This window comes from Kogia breviceps, chromosome 8 (assembly GCF_026419965.1).
Source record: "Kogia breviceps isolate mKogBre1 chromosome 8, mKogBre1 haplotype 1, whole genome shotgun sequence".
NCBI classification, from domain to species: domain Eukaryota; kingdom Metazoa; phylum Chordata; class Mammalia; order Artiodactyla; family Physeteridae; genus Kogia; species Kogia breviceps.
The window spans coordinates 115,280,586-115,304,380 of NC_081317.1; positions in this window are offsets into that span (position 1 = coordinate 115,280,586).

Below are 23,795 nucleotides of genomic sequence, written 5' to 3' on the forward strand. Positions count from 1 at the left end.
AAAGGGCTATTCCCTCCTTTAAGTTTTAAACTCAGAGAAGAAACTGCTCCATAGCCTTCTGTCAAACCAACGTGTTTCATAAATGTGGAAGGAGTCAGGGGAGAGAGTTGATATTTAGTTCTCCTGAGTAGACCTAGTTCCCGTGTAGGAAGGGGGCCTAGAAATTCCATCATGCCCTTGAGGGGCAATTAAAAAGCTAATTGAGAATCTGCTAGGGAGCTTGTCAGAGGGGGAAAAGGTACTTTCAAATTCAAAATGTTTTATACAGATCAAATGTATTAATCAAGTAAAAATCCTAAAAATGATGCTTGCCTCATATTGCAATAATACATTAGCTGTTATCACTATTGAATATGTACTTTGTGTCAGATAGCCTTCTATGTATCTACACTAAAAATATGTTTTAGAAAACCTAAATTAAATCAGTTTAAACTAGCTGAAGGAAGAACTGTCTCCTTCCTTCCAATAATATAAAGAATTCACACTGCTTTCATATATAGCTAACAGGCTAGCTATTTGCCTTTGTTTCAATTAAGGCCCTTGGTTTGACAGACAGTTAATGGTTATATTCAATATATTGGATACTCTAGCTAATAAATGCTGATCACAAATTTAGCTATATTGATAGCAAAAGCATCATTGATAATTCTTCAGTTTATAGTTACTGCACCAGTTAGAATAAGGTTATGATGTACCTTAGATAAACCCTAAAATAAAAAGGATTATACAATATAGAATTAGTATTCTCTCATGTACCAGTGTGGAGATAGGCATCCTGCCTGGCATGGGTTAATTGGCTCTGTTCCAGGAAATCCCCAATTCAAGGCTTCTTTCAGCTTAACGTTAGGTCCTTTCTAAGGCATAGTCCTCATGCTCATAGACCATTGTTCCAGCATCCAGATTCCAGACATCAGAACAAGGGCAGGGAACGGAAGAGGGGTAAGGGCTTATGCCAGTATATCGATGAAGGATAGCAGGAGGAAAACACATGAGATCCTGTTGGCCAGGACTTAGTCACATGGACGTACTAATCTGAAAAAGAGACTGTGCAATGAATTATTTATGCCGAGTGGCCATGGGCCCATTCAAAAATGTTGTGCCCATAGAGAAAAGAGAAAAGGGACATGGAGAGACTGTGAGAAGTCACTCTAAGACTTAACATAGTTTTTATGCAAAAAAATGCAAAGGGTGGAGAATAAACATTTAACTTACCATATGTTACGCACTTCAGAATATTAAAGCATGAATTTAAAATAGTATCCTCAAAGTTATATATAAAGTGTACATTGCCCAGATATTTGCATACCGTTTGTAGTTCGGGTCAAGGGAACTTGGAACTCAGAAACTATTTTAAGGTGAATTGCCCCTTAGATTATTTTTATTCTGGTGACCTATCTCATTTATCAGTTCCAGTGTGTGGATAAGGTGGGACTTATAGGAATAATCTTATTTATTGGCTAGAAAACAACCCTTATGTATAAGTTCATTCAACTAAGAGAAAAAACTTCGTAGGCTTCATTTGATTTGTATAAATATATAAAATATAAAGTAAATAAGGTTGCTATTAAATCTAACACTTGGGAATTAGTCAATGTCTGGTCTTGGCAAAAGCATGGACTGGAGATTTTCAATGTAAGAAGTGCTTTGTATTTTGTTGAGGATTTTTGCATCTATGTTCATCAGTGATATTGGACTGTAGTTTTCTTTCTTTGTGACATCTTTGTCTGGTTTTGGTATCAGGGTGATGATGGCCTCGTAGAATGAGTTTGGGAGTGTTCCTCCCTCTGCTGTATGTTGGAAGAGTTTGAGAAGGATAGGTGTTAGCTCTTCTCTAAATGTTTGATAGAATTCACCTGTGAAGCCATCTGGTCCTGGGCTTTTGTTTGTTGGAAGATTTTTAATCACAGTTTCAATTTCAGTGCTTGTGATTGGTCTGTTCATATTTTCTATTTCTTCCTGGTCCAGTCTCGGCAGGTTGTGCATTTCTAAGAATTTGTCCATTTCTTCCAGGTTATCCATTTTATTGGCATAGAGTTGCTTGTAGTAATCTCTCATGATCTTTTGTATTTCTGCAGTGTCAGTTGTTACTTCTCCTTTTTCATTTCTAATCCTATTGATTTGAGTCCTCCCTTTTTTTATTGCTGAGTCTGGCTAATGGTTTATCAATTTTGTTTATCTTCTCAAAGAACCAGCTTTTAGTTTTATTGATCTTTGCTATCATTTCCTTCATTTATTTTTCATTTATTTCTGATCTGATCTTTATGATTTCTGCTAACTATGGGGGTTTGTTTTGTTCTTCTTTCTCTAATTGCTTTAGGTGCAAGGGTAGGTTGTTTATTAGAGATGTTTTCTGTTTCTTAAGGTAGGACTGTATTGCTATAAACTTCCCTCTTAGAACTGCTTTTGCTACATCCCATAGGTTTTGGGTCATCATGTCTCCATTGTCATTTGTTTCTAGGTATTTTTTGATTTCCTCTTCGATTTTTTCAGTGATCACTTCGTAATTAGTAGTGTATTGTTTAGTCTCCATGTGTTTGTATTTTTTACAGATCTTTTCCTGTAATTGATATCTAGTCTCATAGTGTTGTGGTCAGAAAATATAATTGATACAATTTCAATTTTCTTAAATTTACCAGGGCTTGATTTCTGACCCAAGATACAATCTATCCTGGAGAATGTTCCATGAGCACTTGAGAAAAATGTGTATTCTGTTGTTTTTGGATGGAATATCCTATAAATATCAATTAAGTCCATCTTGTTTAATGTGTCATTTAAAGCTTGTGTTTCCTTATTTATTTTCATTTTGGATGATCTGTCCATTGGTGAAAGTGGGGTGTTAAAGTCCCTTAAAAAACTACAAACAGAATTACCATACGACCCAGCAATCCCACTACTGGGCCTATACCCTGAGAAAACCATAATTCAAAAAGAGTCATGTACCAAAATGTTCATTGCAGCTCTATTTACAATAGCCAGGACATGGAAGCAGCCTAAGTTAAGTGTCCATCATCGGATGAATGGATAAAGATGTGGCACATATATACAGTGGAATATTACTCAGCCATAAAACGAAACAAAATTGAGTTATTTGTAGTGAGGTGGATGGACACAGAGTCTGTCATACAGAGTGAAGTCAGAAAGAGAAAAACAAATACCATATGCTAACACATATATATGGAATCTAAGGGGAAAAAAAAGGTCATGAAGAACCTAGGGGTAAGATGGGAATGGAGACACAGACCTACTAGAGAATGGACTTGAGGACATGGGGAGGGGGAAGGGTAAGCTGTGACAAAGTGAGAGAGTGGCATGGACATATATACACTACCAAATGTAAAATAGATAGCTAGTGGGAAGCAGCCACATAGCACAGAGAGATCAGCTCGGTGCTTTGTGACCACCTAGAGGGGTGAGATAGGGAGGGTGGGAGGGAAGGAGACACAAGAGGGAAGAGATATGGGAACATGTGTATATGTATAACTGACTCACGTTGTTGTAGAGCAGAAACTAACACACAATTGTAAGAAATTATACTCCAAAAAGATGTTTAAAAAAAAAAAGAAATGCTTTGTAGTGCACGTGTAGAATCTGAATCAAATCACTTTGTTAACTATTGGAGGAGACATATATATTCCAGCTTAATCATCTTTAAGTACAGAAAGGAAAAGATTTCTTTTGTCTATGGCAAAAATCTTTTGTCTCTAGAGATAATAATGCTCTTGAAACAGTTTATATGAGAAATTATGAATTATACTACCATTAAAGGATCAACATTCTTGGCTTGATATTGGGGCTTGGAAACTGGCAGATTTCCCTTGTTAACACTTTCTAAACCAAGGATTTTAAGTAAAATATAAAGATATGGATAATCGGAAGATGCTATCAATAAAAGCTGAGGCAATTTTATAGCAGGTTTAGTCCTCTTAGATAATTATTTGCTACAAAGCTCCCGGCAGATTCCCTGTGGAAATCTGAGACCATGAAAACAATTGACTGAGAAAGAGCATTCTGGAGAGATTAGAGCTGTTAAGTCGAATATACATTATGCACAGTGGGGATATTATAGCAGGTAATGGAACACACAAATTGGTCACTCAGAACGTAAATGGGATCAACTGCCCAGTGAAGACGTTTCTTAACCATTTGAGAGGCTAAAATCACCTAGATGCAGGTAGATAGATTATAGCTGCAAAAGGTGCACTTAGGAAGGATGAACATTTTGAGTGACTATATAATTTGATATGAAAAAGCTTTACAATGATGCATGAAAGATAATAAAGAGCTCTCATGCCCAGGACATTTTTTTTTTTTTACTTTGTTAATAAGTAGTATCTAATGGAGAGGTATTTGGAACGCTGAATGTCGGGTGGTACAATACAGACTTCAGCAGTAATAATGCATTTCCTTGAATCATCTGCACATAAAAGAGCAAAAGGAGAAGCGCTAGAGTCACGTGATTATTACTGTGTACCAAAATCCACTCTCCTTCCTTTCCCCACTGCCAGTATTCACACTGGTGAAGGGGACAGAGCAGATAGATTGAAGTTTGGATCTTGGCCATGTATCAGCTATATGGAAACGAGCAAGTAGATTATTTAGGATTCAATGAGGAAGTCAAGATACCAGGGGTGACGGTGAATAAGCAATTCGTTAGTGAGATCAGCCCTTACACAGTCACGGGCGCTGAAAAGGACTTGGCAAAGCTGGAGGGGGACTTCCTGCTCCAGGAGCCAGGCTGCTGTGGGTCCAGCTCCAGGCCCGCAAGCGATCCCACAGAGCCCAAGACGAGTGGGGGTGGCAGTGCCGCTGCTGGTCCGCACTGGATTCCAGGGGCTGGCGGCAGTGGCGTTGGTTTCACCTCCCACATCTCACACTCGTTTCTCCCTGAGGACCACATGGGCAAGAGGATGCTGAAAAAGGTCGTCTCAACTCAGCCAGGTGCCAGGGGTGCAAAACCACCGTGGCGTTGTGTGTCTGAGTCTCCGTGTTGTGTTGTCCATGACGGAGGGAAGATGCCTCCCTGAATTGACGTGAGTGTGTAAATTGAGGGAGAAGCTGACTCCACGCACCATCAGAGTCAGGCACGGGTCTTTCTTCCTCTGCCGGGGCTACCACACCGGTGAGAAGCCCTTTGTCACGGGAGGTACAGCTCTAGAGACCCTGAGACGTGCGCCTCCGCCTCTGTTAGCGGTGCATGCATCGCCTGTGTCCTGCAGAGGGAGCCACCTTGAGACACGTGGAAACGGGAGTTTGATTTTCCAGGCTGTGCGTTCAAAGTCTATCCTCAAAGGATTGACACAATAAAAGATGGATAAGTCTAGACCACAGATTTTTGAGTCAGAAAGACTTGGAAAGAAACCCTGCTTTTTTTAAACTTTATTTTATTGAAGTATAGTTGATTTACAATGTGGTGTCAACTTTTGCTGCACAGCAGTGATGTGTGTATATCTATGTATATACATACATGGATATATATATATATACATTCATTTTCATATTCTTTTCCATTATGGATTATCATGGGATATTGCATATAGTTCCCTGTGCTCTACAGTAGGGCTGTGTTGTTTATCCATCCTGCATATAATGGTTTGTATCCACTAATCCCAAACTCCCAGTCCACCCCTCCCCCAACCCCCTCCCCCTTGGCAGCCACAAGTCTGTTCTCTATGTCTGTGAGTCTGGAGAAACTCTGCTTCTTTTTTTTTTTGCGGTACGCGGGCCTCTCACTGTTGCGGGCTCTCCCGTTGCGGAGCACAGGCTCCGGACTCTCAGGCTCAGTGGCCGTGGCTCACGGGCCCAGCTGCTCCGCGGCACGTGGGATCTTCCCGGACCGGGGCACGAACCCGCGTCCCCTGCATCGGCAGGCTGACTCTCAACCACTGCGCCACCAGGGAAGCCCGAGAAACTCTGCTTCTTATTTAAAGTCTGACACCTTGATTATCTAGTATATAGAAAATAATGTTAATAGATAACAATTATAGTCATTTAGAGGGCTTTTGTGAGGGCTAATGAATTATTTGAGCACTAGCACAATGCCACGTACACACTGAGTTTTAATAACCAACCTCTCTTTCCCTTCCCCATTCCCGTGGACCAAACAGATAAGATGTTAGCCCGCATGCATAGGATCCATTCCCATCACTGCGTTGCTCTTGTAAAATTCATCCCCACTGAGTTGAGCTCAGAATAAACTACTGTCGCATAAACTTTTAGAGGTAAAGGTAAATGTCTGTTTAAATTTAAAGGTTACAGAAAGCATAAAGAGAAATAAAATGGACTCCTCCAAAAGATACAAATAAGCTAGTTTAAAAATCAGAAAAGAGAAACGACATTTGTAGGTCACATAATTCACTTCTCTGATTGTCAAGAAATGGGCCCCGTCTTTGAGATAATTCATTTATCTCCACATCAAGCTTTCATTTGTAATGTTAGAATTAGAATTAGAATCCCTCATTCTTCTTTCGAAATGGGGAACAAGTAAATGATTTTACAACAAGCTATCAGGTATTAGAGGTAAGCACTAAAAGCAGTATAACAGATAAGACCTCATGGAATATTACAAAAGCATTTTTGAACAGAAAACTAATTATTTTTAGCTAGTACTCATAAAGATTTCGACAAGAATAGATGGTATATCTTTTAAATTAAGTACAAGAAGTGAAATGTTATGCTAATAAGCCATTAACTGGAGCAAGGCTGCAACATTTGTGTGTAAAGAAATGAATTTAGGAGCAGATAAAGGTTGCAGAAATTTTCTTTTAAAAACAACTTTTATATCCCAAGGAAGATAAATGAAAACTTATATAGTAAGTTTGGTGTAGTCAAATAATTAATAATCTCTCAGCTTTAGAGGATTGAAAAGTATTTGTAAAAATCATTTCTATAGTCAGAGCTGGTAAAGTTGGGTCAAAGGGAAATTAATTTTATGCTATCTTTTTCTTAAGTCATCGTATCTCAGTACCTCTCCCAAGAGCATTTGGCATGCCTTTTCATATCAGGGGCCCGGTTTCTTTCTGGGCGTTTCTTTGTTTTAAACCATAACCTAGGATCCGTTATCTACATTACATTGTGGTTTTAATATAAAGTTTTGGATGTTTCTTACTGTTATTTATATTATATGCTTCATTTTGTTTATTGGCTAGTTTTGCCCTCTGTTATGAGTCAGAGATTTATTTATTTATTTGGTTTTTGGAATGTAGATTTTCTATGATTAAGTAGACAGTGTTGTATAGTTAAGAGCTCAGTGTTTAGAAAGACTCTGCCACCTTCAGATTGTGATGCCTGGGGTGAGTTATTTAACTTTTCTCAGCCTCAGTCTACTCACACATAAAATGGGAGGCATAATACTTACCTTAGAGAATTGTAAAGATTAAGTGACATAATATACATAAGAACATATAGCACTATGCTTGGTGTATATTAAATTATGATTGTTATTATTGTTATTTGCAGACCTCATGAAATTTCAACAACATAGATACTGTCTATCGCTCTGATTTGTAAAATCAACTCTGTTTTAAAGTGCCTTTTTTTAGGGTCCTGTGTTCATCTCTATCTTCCTTTTTCTGTGGAATAGTGGGTAATCGTGCTTTGTATCCTCTATAAAACTTCTCCCTTATTCCACTTAGCCCAGTAATACGTGTGTCTTGAACATATCTCGCCCTCATAGGCATTCGAAACTATTTCCAAATGACTGATGGTAACTAGCATTCTGTCGCCCCTTATACGCATCTTGTATACTCAGTGCAACACAGCAATTACTAGACACCCCTGTAAACCACCAGGCAAGAAAATTCAGGAACCATTTTCTTCTCCCCTATCACAGCCCAAGCTGACTGTACTGATATTTCTTCTGAGCATACAGGAAGAATCTTGAAAAAATAAAGACTAGTATTTGGCACATTAGAGAAATCTGGAAGGATGGAAATTAGTGACACATTATTTAAATAAGTATCTTCAGATGATAACAGTAAGATGTCAGTAGCTCTGTAGTATTTGAATATTTCCAAAACCAACCACAAAATCGGAGAAAGCAACTAACCTAGAAATACCCGCAAAAATACTTGAAGCAAAACCAAGTGAAAGAGTCACCGTGAAACCCCAAATCGGACAAACTACCATTAGCAGTGATGCTCTATGCCCTCAGCAAGTGATCAGGACACAAAAAGGGGGGAGAGGAACCCAAACAGCCTGAGGGTTCCCAAGTTGCCAAAATTTACTAAGCAGAAAGGGCAGCGGGGAAGACTAAGAAGAGCAGCTGAGATTAGAAGGAACCCTTTCAGACGCAAACCTACAGGTGAGGACATGTAGGTTTCTATAACGTTTGATGGCAATGAAGCAGTCTGGACCCTATGAATTCTTGAAGTTAACCATCTAAAACCCTCATTAGGACTAAAGTGAAATTCATAAACCACCAAAATGTAAAACCATCATAAAGTACCAGATCTACATGAAGAAACAGATGATTCCAGGTCTGGGGTAGAAAATATAAAATGAGAATTTAGAACTCATTATTGTACCACAAAGCTAGGAGACGATCTCTATGAGACTACTGGGGTCATGACCAAAGCGGTTGAAAGCAAAGTCAAAGAACCACTCATTTGGCCAAACATAAAATAATTTGAGCAGAAAATAGAGTGACAGTTTCAATGAATTACAGCCTGTCAAATTGATTAAAATTCATGAGTGCAAAAGCAAATACCATCACTGCCAACAGATGCATAATTTTAAAAACAAATTAACTTCTTACCTTTAGAGAATGTTCATAAAATATAATCATTATTTAGAAAGTTGAAAATAATGGGAAAGAATCAAGTTTCAGACTGTCTTTCTTATAAATACTTTACCGTTGTGTCTGTTCTGAAACCTTGATGAGAGAAACTTTCTCTTCACAAAAGCATTCCAGCTAATAATTGAAGAAGGAATAACTGTTAGAAAGTATTAGAAAAATCACTTATTTACAATCCCTAGTGAAATAATAGACCTGGGCTTATATAATCATTGACTGAGTAACATCACAGGAAAGAAAGAAAAAGAGAGAGAGAAAGAAAAAGAGAGAGAGGGAATGAGGAAGGAAGGAAGGAAGGAAAGAAATGACAGGAAAGAAAAGAGACAATGTTTTTTTCTGATAGATGTACACATCTATTACCGTATAAATTCGCCTACTTAATAAGAAATTGAACAAGAAATAGACAAACACGTAAGACCTAACAGCCAGATTACAGGAAATACAGTGACCAGAGAAATATGTTACATGACAATACAGGAATGCATGGGCAGAATTCTGTGAATCGTTCTATTACAGAAGACAGCACTGGTTTCTTTTGAAAACAAATTGCAGGAAAAACAAACAAACCAACAGAAAGAGGATACCTTTATATTCAAAGAAACCCCCAAAAACATATCAACAAAAGTCAACGTGTGAATCTTCTTTGAATTCTGATTTGAACAAGGCAGCTGTTATGAGAAAATTAGAGAGATGAGCAGTGTGTAGATATATTGGAAGGTACTGAGTATTTTTTGTCAGGTAGTAGGTGTGATGATGGTGGGAATATGATTTTTCAGGCGAGTCCTTCTGTTGTATATGTTTGTGCTGAAATATAGAATATCTGCAATTACTTGATATATTTGTAGGGTATATAGAATGTATTTGATGTGTGGAATTTGCTTCAACAAAATTCATTGATAGTGGAGGGAGTGGGTGGAGATACAGATGAAAGAAAACTACCATGAATTCATCATCACAGAAGCTATGTGATGGGTATATGTGAGTTACATGTTAGTACCTCTACGTGACATGTATTTATGTTTGACATTTTCCATAATGTCAGGTGAAAATAGAAAGATAGCTGTCTGCTACCTATATTTTCTCCCAATATCTGCTCTTATACTTTGGGGGCTTTTTGTTGTTGAAAGAAAACTGTATTTCAGATTTTTCTATGCTCTTCCTCTTTAGACCACTAAGGAAATACAGTGCTTATTTAGAACCTAGTTTTCAGAAAAATATAGAGAATGAAAGTAAAGTAATGGTAATTACTTTTAGAATCTGCATCTCTCTCACTGATACATAGTCACAAATCTCTCTCTCTTTCTCTCTCTCTCTCTCTCTCCCTTCTTCTCTCCTTTTTTCATAATTTATTTATTCTTCCCCACTATCCATTTACCAGAAACAGGGTTTTTACTACCTGGAAATGAGATTTTTTTTAGTGAATGATGAACAATTTATGTTGGGGCCCCTTAGATTTCTACTTGAATATTGTATTTCAACATATCCCACAAAATATAAGAATTTAGATATAAATTTGTAAAGTATTCTATACAAATACTTTTATGTCATACAGGCAGATAAATGCATTATATTTCAAGTATAAGTTAGATGACAGTAAATCCATATTTCAGTAGGTGCACCTTCCCTGATATAATGCATATCTCCCTGAAAATTATGTTTACTATGCCTGGTGAAAACAAATTGTAGTTCATGTTACTAAAATGGCAAGTCATTTTCATAGTTTCCCATGATTTCTTCTAGGTATTTTTGGTTTTGATCTTTGTTTTTGTGTAGTTTTTGCATTAAACTTTTATGGTTTGTTGACCCAAAACAAACAGACTGCCATGTATTTCTCCAATAAAAATGGGTTTATTGGGGATCAGCAGAGAATTTCAATTAGGGGTCTGCAACCATGTGTAAGGCCCCGCACAGCAAGGGAAGGAGAACGTTTATAGGGAGGAAAAGGGATTTGGAAGGGCCATATTTAACAGAGTCCATGGCTTTTCATGGCTGAGTCCTTGTTGGGAAAGAAGTCTTTCTTCCTGTTGGGCTGGGCTACATCACAGGGTGTGAGAGCTTGTCCAACTGGTTGTGCAATTCTATTTAATTGAGGTTTCTGTTATTAACTTTTCACATATTCTTGTATTCAAAACAGTGTGATGTAAAGATCTTAGCCTATTAAACCTATACTAATTTTTATAAACAAGCTTTATTCCCTTTCCTATTCTATAAGCAGAATTATTTAGGTAACAATCTCACAGAAGAATTTATACACCATTTTTTTTTTCTTTTATCTTCCGTGCCTTTTACCTTTCCTCAAGCCGGTATCCTGCTGACTCTTCTTCCTGATTCTCTGATTGTGGAAACAGCAGTAGTCATAAATCACTATTTTGAGCCATATCAATCCTGTTTTAACATTCAGTTTGAAGAGTCAGACAAAGAAATTTTTAATTCATGTTTGTTAACATTTTATTATTTCAGGAAATATTTAAGGTGGTATTCACAAATATCATTTTTATGGATGTATTGATCAAAGTCAGAGATCATAGCCCTACTTAACATCCATGTTGTATTTTCTGTTAAGAATGGGAAGATTTAAGTAAGCTAAGTATGCAGCAATGTAGTTTAGGACATGTTCTCTGGTCCCAGTTTGCTTGGCTTTTAATATTTGACTGTTAAATGAAGTAATATTTTAAAATGTAAGCATCATCTCATATCTTATAACATAGAAAATATCGTAAAGCAACTCAAAGCATTGTCCAACTTCTACATCATTAATCGTCTTTTGTACATATTGCTGAATTTAGAATGACTTCTTGCCCCTATGTTCCTCAGTAGAATTTTGGTGTCAGGGTTATATCGGAACACATAAAAATGAGTTGAGACTATTTATCTTTTAACTCTTATTCTTTAGAAGATTGTATATATTATTGGAATAATGCATTACTTACAGGTTTGTTAGAACTCACCTATTAAATCATTAGGGTTTATTTGCAGGGTGATTCATAATAAATAGTTGATTGTGTTTAACGGTTATACGTCATTTAAGATTTCTAATTTTTCTCATGTAATTTTTATTAACTGAGTTTTTCTAGGAATCTTCCCTTTTCATCATTTATTTACATACAGTTCTTTATAGATTTTTATTTTAAAATCTCAATTCTATACACAATTAGGTCTCCCATTTAAACTCTTTGTACTATTTTTCTTTTTACCATCCTTCCTTGTTCTATCTGATGAGAATTATTTTTTAGTTTAATAAGTCTTCCATTTGGTTTGTTGATCTGTTTATATTGTTTCCTATTTCATAAAATTATTTTCTGATCTTTATTATTATCTTAATTCTACTTTGGATTTATTCTGTTCTTCTTCTAATTCTTAAATAGATACATACATCGTTAACTATCAGCCTTTTTCTTCCTTAAAAGAAAAAAAATTATAGCCACACATTTTTCTGAAAATATGTTTGTTTCATTCTACAAATTTTAATGTGTACTTTTATTGTTTTTCAAGTGTTAAAATTTTGAATTTATATTATAATTTTGAAATGTAAAATGTTTAAACTAGGAACTATTTTATGTGTCTTCTTTTTATATATTTCTGTTTATTGGGATACATCTCATTCCACTTTTACCATCTTAGACGTTTTGATTCCTATTTGTCTCAGATTTTTGATATTTCTTTTCCTTCCTGGTTTGCCTATTTTATGAGTTTTCTGTTTGTTAGTTTTCTCTCCATTAAAAATTTGTTCCTTTGTTGTTTTGAAACACTATTTCTGTTTCATTGTAACTTTTGAAAATTTTAATTTTCACTAAATTTATTGAATGCAAAATAATATTTAAACCCTCTCCTGATACATACAGGGACACTAGAACACTTAATTTTGATAATCCCCTTCTTCCTTGATAAGCTAATAATGTCTAGTGTTTTAAGGATAAATTTAATTCTCAGTCTAGAAATTATCAGCATAATATTTTATACAGGTGATGTTCAGATTTATCTACATGCTGGCCACTCTGTTACCTTTTTGTTGGTTGGTTTGTTTGTTTCAATCTTAGGACTTCCTTCTGGGGTAATTTGTCATTGTGTCTGGACTCCTTTTGGAACGTAGGTTAGATGTTTGTGGTAAACTCTATCAAGGTTTCCATTTTTTGTTTTTACCCTTGTTCTTGTCAGGCCAGATCTGCAGGGCACTTTAATTCTTAGCTGACACATATTTTCTTTACCCTCTTAGGTTATTAAAAAAAATTTTTTTAACATTTTTATTGGAGTATAATTGCTTTACAATGGTGTGTTAGTTTCTGCTTTATAACAAAGTGAATCAGTTATACATATACACATGTTCCCATATCTCCTCCCTCTTGCGTCTCCCTCCCTCCCATCTTCACTATCCCACCCCTCTAGGTGGTCACAAAGCACCGAGGTGATCTCTCCGTGCTATGCGGCTGCTTCCCACTAGCTATCTATTTTACATTTGGTAGTGTATATATGTCCATGCCACTCTCTCACTTTGTCACAGCCTACACTTCCCCCTCCCCATGTCCTCAAGTCCATTCTCTAGTAGGTCTGCATCTTTATTCCCATCTTACCCCTAGGTTCTTCATGACTTTTTTTTTTTTTTTTTTTAGATTCCATATATATGTGTTAGCATATGGTATTTGTTTTTCTCTTTCTGACTTACTTCACTCTGTATGACAGACTCTGTGTCCATCCACCTCACTACAAATAACTCAATTTTGTTTCGTTTTATGGCTGAGTAATATTCTATTGTATATATGTGCCACATCTTCTTTATCCATTCATCTGTCGATGGACGCTTAAGTTGCTTCTATGTCCTGGCTATTGTAAATAGAGCTGCAATGAACATTGTGGTACATGACTCTTTTTGAATTATGGTTTTCTCAGGGTATATCCCCAGTAGTGGGATTACTGGGTCGTATGGTAGTTCTATTTTTAGTTTTTTAAGAAACCTCCATACTGTTCTCCCTAGTGGCTGTATCAATTTACATTCCCACCAACAGTGTATTGAAAGGATGCTCAACATCATTAATCATTAGAGAAATGCAAATCAAAACTACAATGTGATATCATCTCACACCAGTCAGAATGGCCATCAACAAAAAATCTACAAACAATAAATGCTGGAGAGGTTGTGGAGAAAAGGGAACCCTCTTAGGGTATTTTTATAGTTGCTTCTGAGATGTGTCCTGTCAGCTATTCATTCATAAATTATCTATTCTTGTCATCTGCTTTTAAAACCTTCTCTACGTCCTTGGTGATTTAGCATCTCACTCTGATGTACATAGGTTTAGATTAATGTTTTATTTAGCCTGGTTAGTTAAATTGAACTTACTGTAACAGGAGGTCACTCCTTTATCAGTGCTGAAACCCCTACTCATTATCGTGGCTTGTATTGTTTCTCCACCATATTCTCTAATTCATATTCCTGGAACCTAGATTGGAGGTATGTTAGAATTTTTATTTTAGCTATCATATGTTTTACCTTTTATTCAAACATGTGACATTTTGCATCTCTCTTTTCCATGTTGATTATCATCTTCAAACCTAGTTTCCAGTCTACAGATTCTCTCATGATTCTTTAATGTGCTATTGAAAAAAAACTCCATTACAAAATTTAAAAAATTAAAAAGTATATTTTTTCTATTAAAAAATATTTATTATCCTTTTGAAAAATCAATTTTATGATACTTGCTCTTTTGGGGAATATCATTTTTCATAGTTCAGACAAGTTATTCCTTATTATGTATCAGATAATTCTAATGTATGACATCCATTGTGATGTAACTATGATTTAGCTGTTTATACTGACTTCCATTCATAGTAGCTTGTTTCCTTTCGTCTTAATTATCCTGATCGTAAACTAATATTTCTTTGATCTTAATCTATGGAAATGCTGAAGAGCAGAATTGTGGATGCTTTTTTTCAGAGTGAAATTGCCTTTGGGGTTACAGGTGTTATTACAAACTTGGGTTGAGAGACCCATGGGACCACTTTTGGTTCTTCAAAGATTGATGCTTCATTATGGAATTGAAAATTAAGCTTTTCAAACCTGCCATGAATTCATGAAGTAATCTCGGATCTTTGTGAGAATTGGGGCCTTTGCATTCAAAGTTTCTGCTTTAGGTATATTGTTGGGTACTGCGAAGTATGTTTTCTGCAGGATTTAGGTAATGACCCTTTAATGCATGTGTTCCCCAGGCCTACTAGAATTGGAGATCTCTATACACTGTACAAACCTATGTTTTCTCAAATACCAAAGACAAATGATAGTATCTCCCCTTTTACATAAGAAGAAATATTCTTATAGTACCTTACTAGCAATTGTGGTGTGTGAATTGTAAGACCTCTTACCATCTCTGATGCAGTGGAGCAGTGTCAAGCCAAAGACAGACAGACGGCTATTGGCTTTTATTTTGAGTAGTTCCCTGTAATTCCGAGAAAGATAAATGAAGAGGCTGGCAACGATCAGAGCCTGACATGCAGGGCCTGAGCAGTAGAGATCAACTTCAGAGTTTGTTTTGCTTTAAGTTTTTCTTTCATCATAAAATATTGATTATTGACCTTGGTTTTTTGATCCAGTAGGCAGAGACTTCAAGAAAGTGGTTAGGGCTGCTGTTTCAGCTAAGATGAATTCCTGTTGTATCAGAGGATCTTTTTCTGAATCTATCTTACTTATTTGGGTTAGTTGATTTTTCACATGTATTTAACCAACCCCTTATAACAATTTCTCCATCAGTGCTTCTGCTGACATAAGTGTTGTTTTCTGGGACATCGTGTTTATTTCAGTTAAAAGCAATTAAAGTGTCCACTAATATCACATGTACTTTTACCCTAGGTATTATCTAAATTAACTTTACCTCTGTTGCACATGTAAGATCCCTTTGACCATTAGACTTGTAATATTAATCAAAGGCATTAACTACAGAATTGTTGGGTGTATAAATTGATAAATCCTAAGTGCTAATTGGAGAATAGTCATCACACGGATTATCTATAAGCCTCTGGTTCCTTTGAGACCTTTTTAAAATAGAATCTACAGAAGTGACTCACTTGATTGATCTTATAATGTGACCACATATCTTTTTTTCATTTCTCTGATGGAACGGTTACTAAGCAGTGAAGAGGTGAAAAAAATGTCTAGAGCAATTAGAGGCCTTATTTCTGGTTGATTGATATTTCACTTTATATCACTAGGCAAGGACCCATTTTAGAATACTGTACTTCAAAATAAATGGTTGAAATAAAAAATGATCTTAGTCATTTTATCTAGATGAGCCAAAATATCTGCTCTTCTAATTTTATTGATTAATCTGTTATTGAATTTACTATTTGCTTATTTTGCTAAAGAGGAAAACAAATCATTATTTTAAATAGTAAACAGTAAGAGCCCACTGTTTACTCAAATTGAAGTGAATGACTTGTGTTTAGAAAATTAAGCCCTACACGTGGTTATTTTCTTTTCGGTGTCAATTCGTCAAGGTGAATGCAATACCACCCAGAGGGACACAACTACTTATTTCCTTTTTGCTGCAAGTAATTTTAAAGTTTGGGAGAACATTCAGTCTGACTGAAAGAGTATTTGGAAGAGGGAGGTGTGGGATCAAACTCGAGCTGGCTTTTGAAAGATAACTCAATGCTTTCCCGTTGAAGAGAGTTAGTTTTGGATTAAATCAGCTTTTTCAGGTGAGCGCTAAAAAAGTTTCTACTTTTTGTCTAGGGTCTCTTCTTTCTTTCTTCCTCCCCGTGGCGTTTTCTTCAGAAGCAAGCAGTCCCCATGGTGGGATTTTTTCGTGGGTCTGGTCTCATCCCTGTGAGCCCTAAGCTGTTATCTGCATGGCTTATCTGATCTGCCTCTCGAGCATCCTTTGATGGTGTACAGGGACGTGTCTCCGGTTCAGAGTGTTGTGGATCTACTAACTGCGATCCTTTGCATTCTCTGGAGCTGTGGAACTCACCTGGACTTGGGCCTCCAGCATCTCTGCTGTGCCCCAGGCCTTTCCTTCCCACCTGTTGCTAAGCATTGCTGGGAAGCTGAGGGCATCTGGCCTGCTTTCTAGCTGCTGTACAGCAGGATGCAGAATTTGGTGGGAGTTCTTCTGGAAATCCACCAGTCCTGGCTACGCTGTCATAGGGGTGTGCCTGCCATGTTGGATATGGCACCGTGTGAGATGTGTGGGGTCCTTGAGTATAACACCTTCCCACAGGCAATGACCGGGACGTTGGCACACAGCCCTAGTTTTCTTAGGAGTCCTGCAAATTATCATGCATTTTTTTTACTAGAGACTCCATTGCGTCTCCCTTCCACAGGCTGGGCTGTGTTACAAGGAGTGGCCGTCCTGGCTTCATTAGACGGGAACGAGTTAGTGACTCTATACACTTCCATCCTCACCTACCCCACCTCTGGCTTGCCAGGAGGGGTTTTCCTGGTATAAGGACTTTGTTGCTGATGTTGTCACTCTGACACTTCCCCTCATTTTTGAGGTGGTAAACTACACGGATTATGCTTAAAAAGAGAAAAGGAGAAGTTCAGTGAGCCAGCAGTCGCAACAGAAAACTGACAGGTCATGGATGACTTTTGAAATGTTATTTCCCTTTTTCTAGTGGTACTGTGGTGCCTATGGAGTCTACCTATTCCTTTCTTTCATTTTGGCCCTAGAGAAACTCTTACGCCAGGTGAAGACAGCTTGACAAAGCAATTAAGATCTTAGACTCTGGAATCAGGTAGAATTGGATGTCAGCACCAACCCTATACGTTTCAGCTCTAGGAACTTGGAAAAAGCCATTTGAATGATTTCAGATGGTTACTTCAATGAAAAAATTAATAACTGAATTAATTAATAATTCTGACCTCATAAAGCATATTGTGAGATAAAATAAGGTAATGTAATGGCGGTAGTTTCGGCAGTCCCTGGTTTAGTGTAAATGCTGAGTAAATCATGGCAGGATGGCCGTCATTATTATCTGATGCATGGGAATTGTGCTAGTAACAGTAGCAGAAGAAGAAGGAAAAAGAGGAGGAAGAGGGGGAAGGGAAGGAAAAAGAACTAGAAAAGGCAAAGACAAGAAGGACAAAGAGAAAAAAATTTTTACAATGACAGAAAACGCATATTTCAATTGTTTCTGTCAAATCAAATAATTTATAAGAGAAAGTTATAGAGATCTTTCTGTTTTACCTACAAAGTTGTGCTTATTCTAGATGTATGTATTTCATTCATTGGCCATTTTTTTCTTTCATTTTTCACTTAATGTCTTATGGGTTTACTCCATAACTTTTTCAACATGAATAGATGGAAAAAAATGATCATAGCTTTGGATTCCATTTACTTTTAAAATTCATCATCAAATTTACTTTCCTAAGTCTACAACCATATAATCTACTCAAAAAGACATTAACTTTTAACTTTCGGTATTTTCACATTATTTTCTTCTTGTCATAATAACTGAACCTCCAAAACAGATCAAAATAACACTAGTAGGCTCTGTTGTCTGTTTCTCTCTTGAATCTTCAGTCACTTTCTAGAAATTTCTTTCTACTTTTAATGAATAAAGGAAAAAAGTCATGATCAAATCAACATATGTACACATCTTTTATCTATGGATAATTAAAATCATCATCTTCAAAGAGGACCTGCAAGTCATACAATATCAGTGTCACGTTTTTGTTTCACTCAGACATCAGTAAGATTACATGCCTTGGGGATGAACTGAAACCATTGCGATAAAGTTTTAGTAATGATATAGAAAGAATTATCATGGGCCCTGTCTTGCCTAAAAACTTATCAACTGTGTAGAGGCTTGGGCTCTAAATAGTCATTATGCGCATTTAACCTGATTATTATTCGTCTGAATCAGACCCCTGCTGATTTTGACCAAAAGTGGTTTTCTTTTGACAGCTGTTCAATGTCCTTGTGAAATAATTTAGTTTGTTTAGTTCGTTTTTGGAAAAAAATTCCCCACATTGTAATGAAATGCTTATGCTAATTATTTCCCCCCATCTGAGACTAAGGATTTATTCATGTGACAAGGAAGTGTAACAATTACAGACATATTTTATGTAAATCGTTGCTGTGTGTCCATGCATTGGCAATAGTTTCATGGCTGGAGATCAGTATGAATAATCTGTTACCTGCAAAATACGTAGAAGAGGTTAGTGTACATTACTGTATCTTTCGCCCTCTAAAATGTAATGTATGTAGATGAGGCCAAGGTACTTGTATATAATATTTAGTCACGTCTCTCTTCTCCCTCACTCTCACCTCCCTCTTGCTCTTTCCGTTATTTTTCTTTTTGACCTAGGTATAGAATAAGTATTTTTATTAAAACTTAGTTTAGATTTTCTGGTTGTTGCTGCTGGATATTTCATCAGAGCTTCTATTGATTTCTCTGAATGTGGTCTTCATGGTTGGCAAATCCACAGTAATATTAGCACGAGACAGAGTTGAAGCCTAAGCAAAGGGTAAGTGCTGTAACTGGTGTTTCATCTCCAACTCAGTCTCCACGTTGTAGTCAGACTGATCTTACTAAAATACCGATATAGTTTTGTCACTCATCTGCTTAAGACTCTTCACAGGCTCCTATTGCCTTTAGAATAAAAGCCAAATCACTGATCTCATCTTACAGTATTCTTTACCTGTTCATCCCTCACTATTTCTTTAGCTTCTTGTTTTGCCAACTCTATCCCCACTTCCCACTTGTATTAGACTTTTCAGTTCATCAGATTTATCAGCCCCTTCTCACCTTCAAGCCCTGGTGTATGTTCTTCTCTTTGCTATGAACACTGTCTCTGTATTTGCAAGTGGCTCATTCTGGCTCATCCATCAGGTTGCAGCTGAAACTGTATTCAGTTTCCCTGCTGTTTCTATTCACAGTATGTTTCCTTAACTCCATCTTATTATGCATTTTTGTAATTACTTGGATTATTGTCTTCTCTGATAAATTTTAAGCTCCATGAGAGCTAAGGCCTTGTCTCTCAATTTTACTGTTGTATTTACATTTTAATTATTATGGTACTTAGAAGACATTAGGTGCTCAAAAGTTTGTTCTAGATGGATGGATTTAGTAAGACTTCTGGGTCCATACTTCACCATCAGCTGAATTTATTTGCAACTGAATTGACCTTACTAATATTAGTAACTGTTTAGCATCCTGAATCTGTTTAATATTAATTCACTCTTTCATTCACATTTTTCACTGAGCTCCAAATATGGTGTAAGGTACTGTAATAGGCAGAGCCCTTTAAGAAATTAATAAACGTAAGATCTCATGTACTTCACACTCTACTTAACAAACAATAGAATATTCAAGTGAAATTTTAAATTAGTTTAAAACATAATAACAACTGTATGTTTGAGTTGGATGCTTTTTAATCATGTGGATACAATGAGGTATTTTTCTCTGCCTTTTTTTTTTTTTACCTTTTCATCTTTTAACTGTCATAATTTTCTCTATAAAATTTCCCATGTGGTCTAGAGTCCAGGGAAATTCTGTCAAAAAAAAAAAAAAAAAGAACAAATTCATTTCTGGTGCTTAGTGGCAAATTCTTGATGTAAGACTAGTATTTGGCTCATGGGAAGGCATTAAGAGAAGATGTCAGTTGGCCAGTTCTCCTGGTGTCCGTGAAAGCAGCTGTATGGGTGTCGCCCTTGTTAAATCGTGGCTTGATTTCTCTCTTCCAAAAGACACAGCTTGGGCTTCCCTAGTGGCGCAGTGGTTGAGAGTCCGCCTGCCAATGCAGGGGACACAGGTTCGTGCCCCGATCCGGGAAGATCCCATATGCCGTGGAGCGGCTGGGCCCGTGAGCCGTGGCCGCTGAGCCTGCGCGTCCGGAGCCTGTGCTCCACACGGGAGAGGCCACAACAGTGTGAGGCCCGCGTACCGAAAAAAAAAAAAAAAAAAAAAAAAAAAAGACACAGCTTGCAAACACTGAGCTGAATGTGAAAAGCAAACTTTTCCTTTAAATTGCTTCCAGTGTCTCTGTTTCCTTTGCCTCGTTTGGGAGATGCACATTAAACTCTTCAAGTTGCCTTATGGCTGGGACTTGCTGCATTGTTCTCTGCAATTTTAGCTTTATTTGGTCTGTATTTTAAACATTAACATCTGTGAACCATTTATTTAAATTTATATTATTTTATATTTTAATAAGAAAAAGAGAAAGCATTGATGCAAAGAAACAGTTCCTTATACAGCACTTGAACAAAAAAGAAAGGCTAAGGGTCCCTTTTCCATTGTTTACTCCTTGGGAATTTTCTTTTCCGCCTCAAGCAGATCGTCCAAAGAAGGGTCTCTTGGTCACCACACTAAAAGCAGAATAACCAAAAAGGAACAAGACAGTATCCACGTATATTCCTCAGCAACCTCCAGTGAGCCTTAGTGAGGAAATAGAGTGGATGTGTCCAGCTTCCTGAACATATAATTTTAATCAAGTTAACTGTATATAATTCTGATTTCGTATTGTAATTTGTGATATTTTCCATGAATCATTTCCGCTGGCCTTAGAAAATCATTAGTTAAAATAACTCTAGATATTGTTACCCATATATGAAGCTTGTAGCACTAATTAACCTCTGCACTTAAGAAATTAGCATCAACAAATGAACTTCTTTACAAAACAGAGATAGACTCACAGATATAGAAAACAAACTTACGGTTACCAAAGGGGGAAAGGAGGTCGGAGAGATAAATTAGGAGTTTGGTATTAACCAATACACATTACTATATATAAAATAAACAACAAGGACCTACTATTCAGCACAGGGGACTATATTCAGTATCTCTTCCTATAATGGAAGAGAATCTGAAAAAGAAAATATATACATATATATGTGTAGCTGAATCACTATGCTATATACCTGAAACTAACACAACATTGTAAATCAGCTATACTTCAATTAAAAATAAATAAATTCGCATCAAAGGTAGACAGATCGGGCTTCCCTGCTGGCGCAGTGGTTGAGAGTCCGCCTGCCGATGCAGGGGACGCGGGTTCGTGCCCCGGTCCGGGAGGATCCCACGTGCCGCGGAGCGGCTGGGCCCGCGAGCCGTGGCCGCTGCGCCTGCGCGTCCGGAGCCTGTGCTCCGCAACGGGAGAAGCCACAGCAGCGAGAGGCCCGCGTACCGCAAAAACAAAAAAAGGTAGACAGATGAAATGGATAGTTTGTCTTCCAGGCAGAGTGTCCGAATGAGGACTGACCATGCGGCAGGCTGTGTTTCAGGGGTTCGTTGTTCTTTTTCCAGTCCCCCTGTCCTCACTGCAGTACACTGAGCTATATAGCATTCCTTTTTGGAAGGATCTATGTCCTTTACATTATTGAATTTTTGGTTTCTTTTAGGGAAAATGTCTGAAAGTAGGATATATCTCCTGAATTCAGGGAAAGCATCTTGCAGAGAACAAATACAGCATGATCTGGGCACTTGACTTTTTCATTATCTACATAAATTTTGGGAGGAAGATTTAGGTCATTTTGAGAATTTCAGGTCTCATTTCTCTCTCTCTCTCTCTCTCTCTCTCTCTCTCTCTCTCTCTCTCTCTCTCTCTCTCACACACACACACACACACACACACACACACACACATACACAGACACACATGCACACACTTACATTGTATGCTGGATTCCAATACTGGTTAAATGATATATCAGATCTACACTGTGGACGGTCTATTTCTGGTTTGTTAAAATTAGAACTTTGTTTTTAGGCAAAAGAGGAAAATAAAACATACCTATGATTATGCCACAACTAATTCGAAAGTAAACTGTGTTAATACCCATACACAGAGACAAGCTATTTTAAAATTGTTGAGTTGTATCAGGACAAGGTAGAACTATATCATTCTTCTTAAGGACTGGGTGTACTGTAAAATATTTCACACATGTTTTGCTGACATTCTAAACTGTGGTGACATTTAGATGGAAAAAGACGCTCTTGTGCTGAAAAAATATTTAGGCTTGGTATCATTGTCAAAAATTATCTCAGAATATCCCATGTGGAGCATTTAACTTCACAGAGAAATGCGTCACTTGGATGAGTTTGTAAAAAGCACAACCTGTGTTACTTACTTGATTTGACATTTTGGTTGCTGTTACCTGGACCTTTTTATTTCAACATTAAAGAAGGCTCACCATTTACAAAGACTTTCTGTGCTTATTTTGAAGTTGAGTTTAGACAAAAGTATCTGTCTTGGTTTCAGACATACTGAGTTGGAAGAAAGCCAGATCACCCAAAACAAATTTGCGTAGTGCTGGTTAATTAGTGATTAATTTGCCTAATGATTTGTTCACCCAAAAGATCTATTGGTCATATTTGTGCTTCAGATGGACAGTCTAGCCCATTTGTGTGCAGCTGTGAACACAGCTGTCTCTCAACGTCGACTTTTGATACTTTCACATATTTTAAGTCATTTTGTGGAAGTTTGTTTATGAGTTGGCCTCTAATTACAACATTAGATTTATTTTCCACCCTTTCAGGCTCATACATTTATATTATTTAAACACAGTATCATTTCAGAAAAAGAGAATATTGTTTTTGTCTTTTATGCTTCCTCTGAAACTCAGAGTTTAGCTTATTAACTTCTTAGCATCTCTGACTCTTCTAGTTCTGGGTCCCAGCTAGTACAGAATCTGGGACAGAGTAGCAATGAATTCATAAACAAAGAAAAGTGAAATAATATATATTTGTTCTCTTAATAATAAATGAGTGATTGTTTCTTCTTTTTTTGCATATGCCCAATTTTTTAATAGCCTCAGTTTCTTAGTATAGTAGCTTGAAATTCAAAGAGAAGTGTCCTTAGGTTAATTATTTGGGGAAAAAATAATTGCCCAAAGGAAATTTTTATCTTCATATTATTTTATATGTTTGTATATCAAAATTTGAAATTTGAATTTCCTAAAGCAAACAATGTTAATTTCTGCTTAGTTCATTGAAAATACTATATGATAGCTACTCAACTTATTTATTTCTGGTGGTCTCTATCTTGTATTTTTCTTTATGAAAAATTTTAGTATTA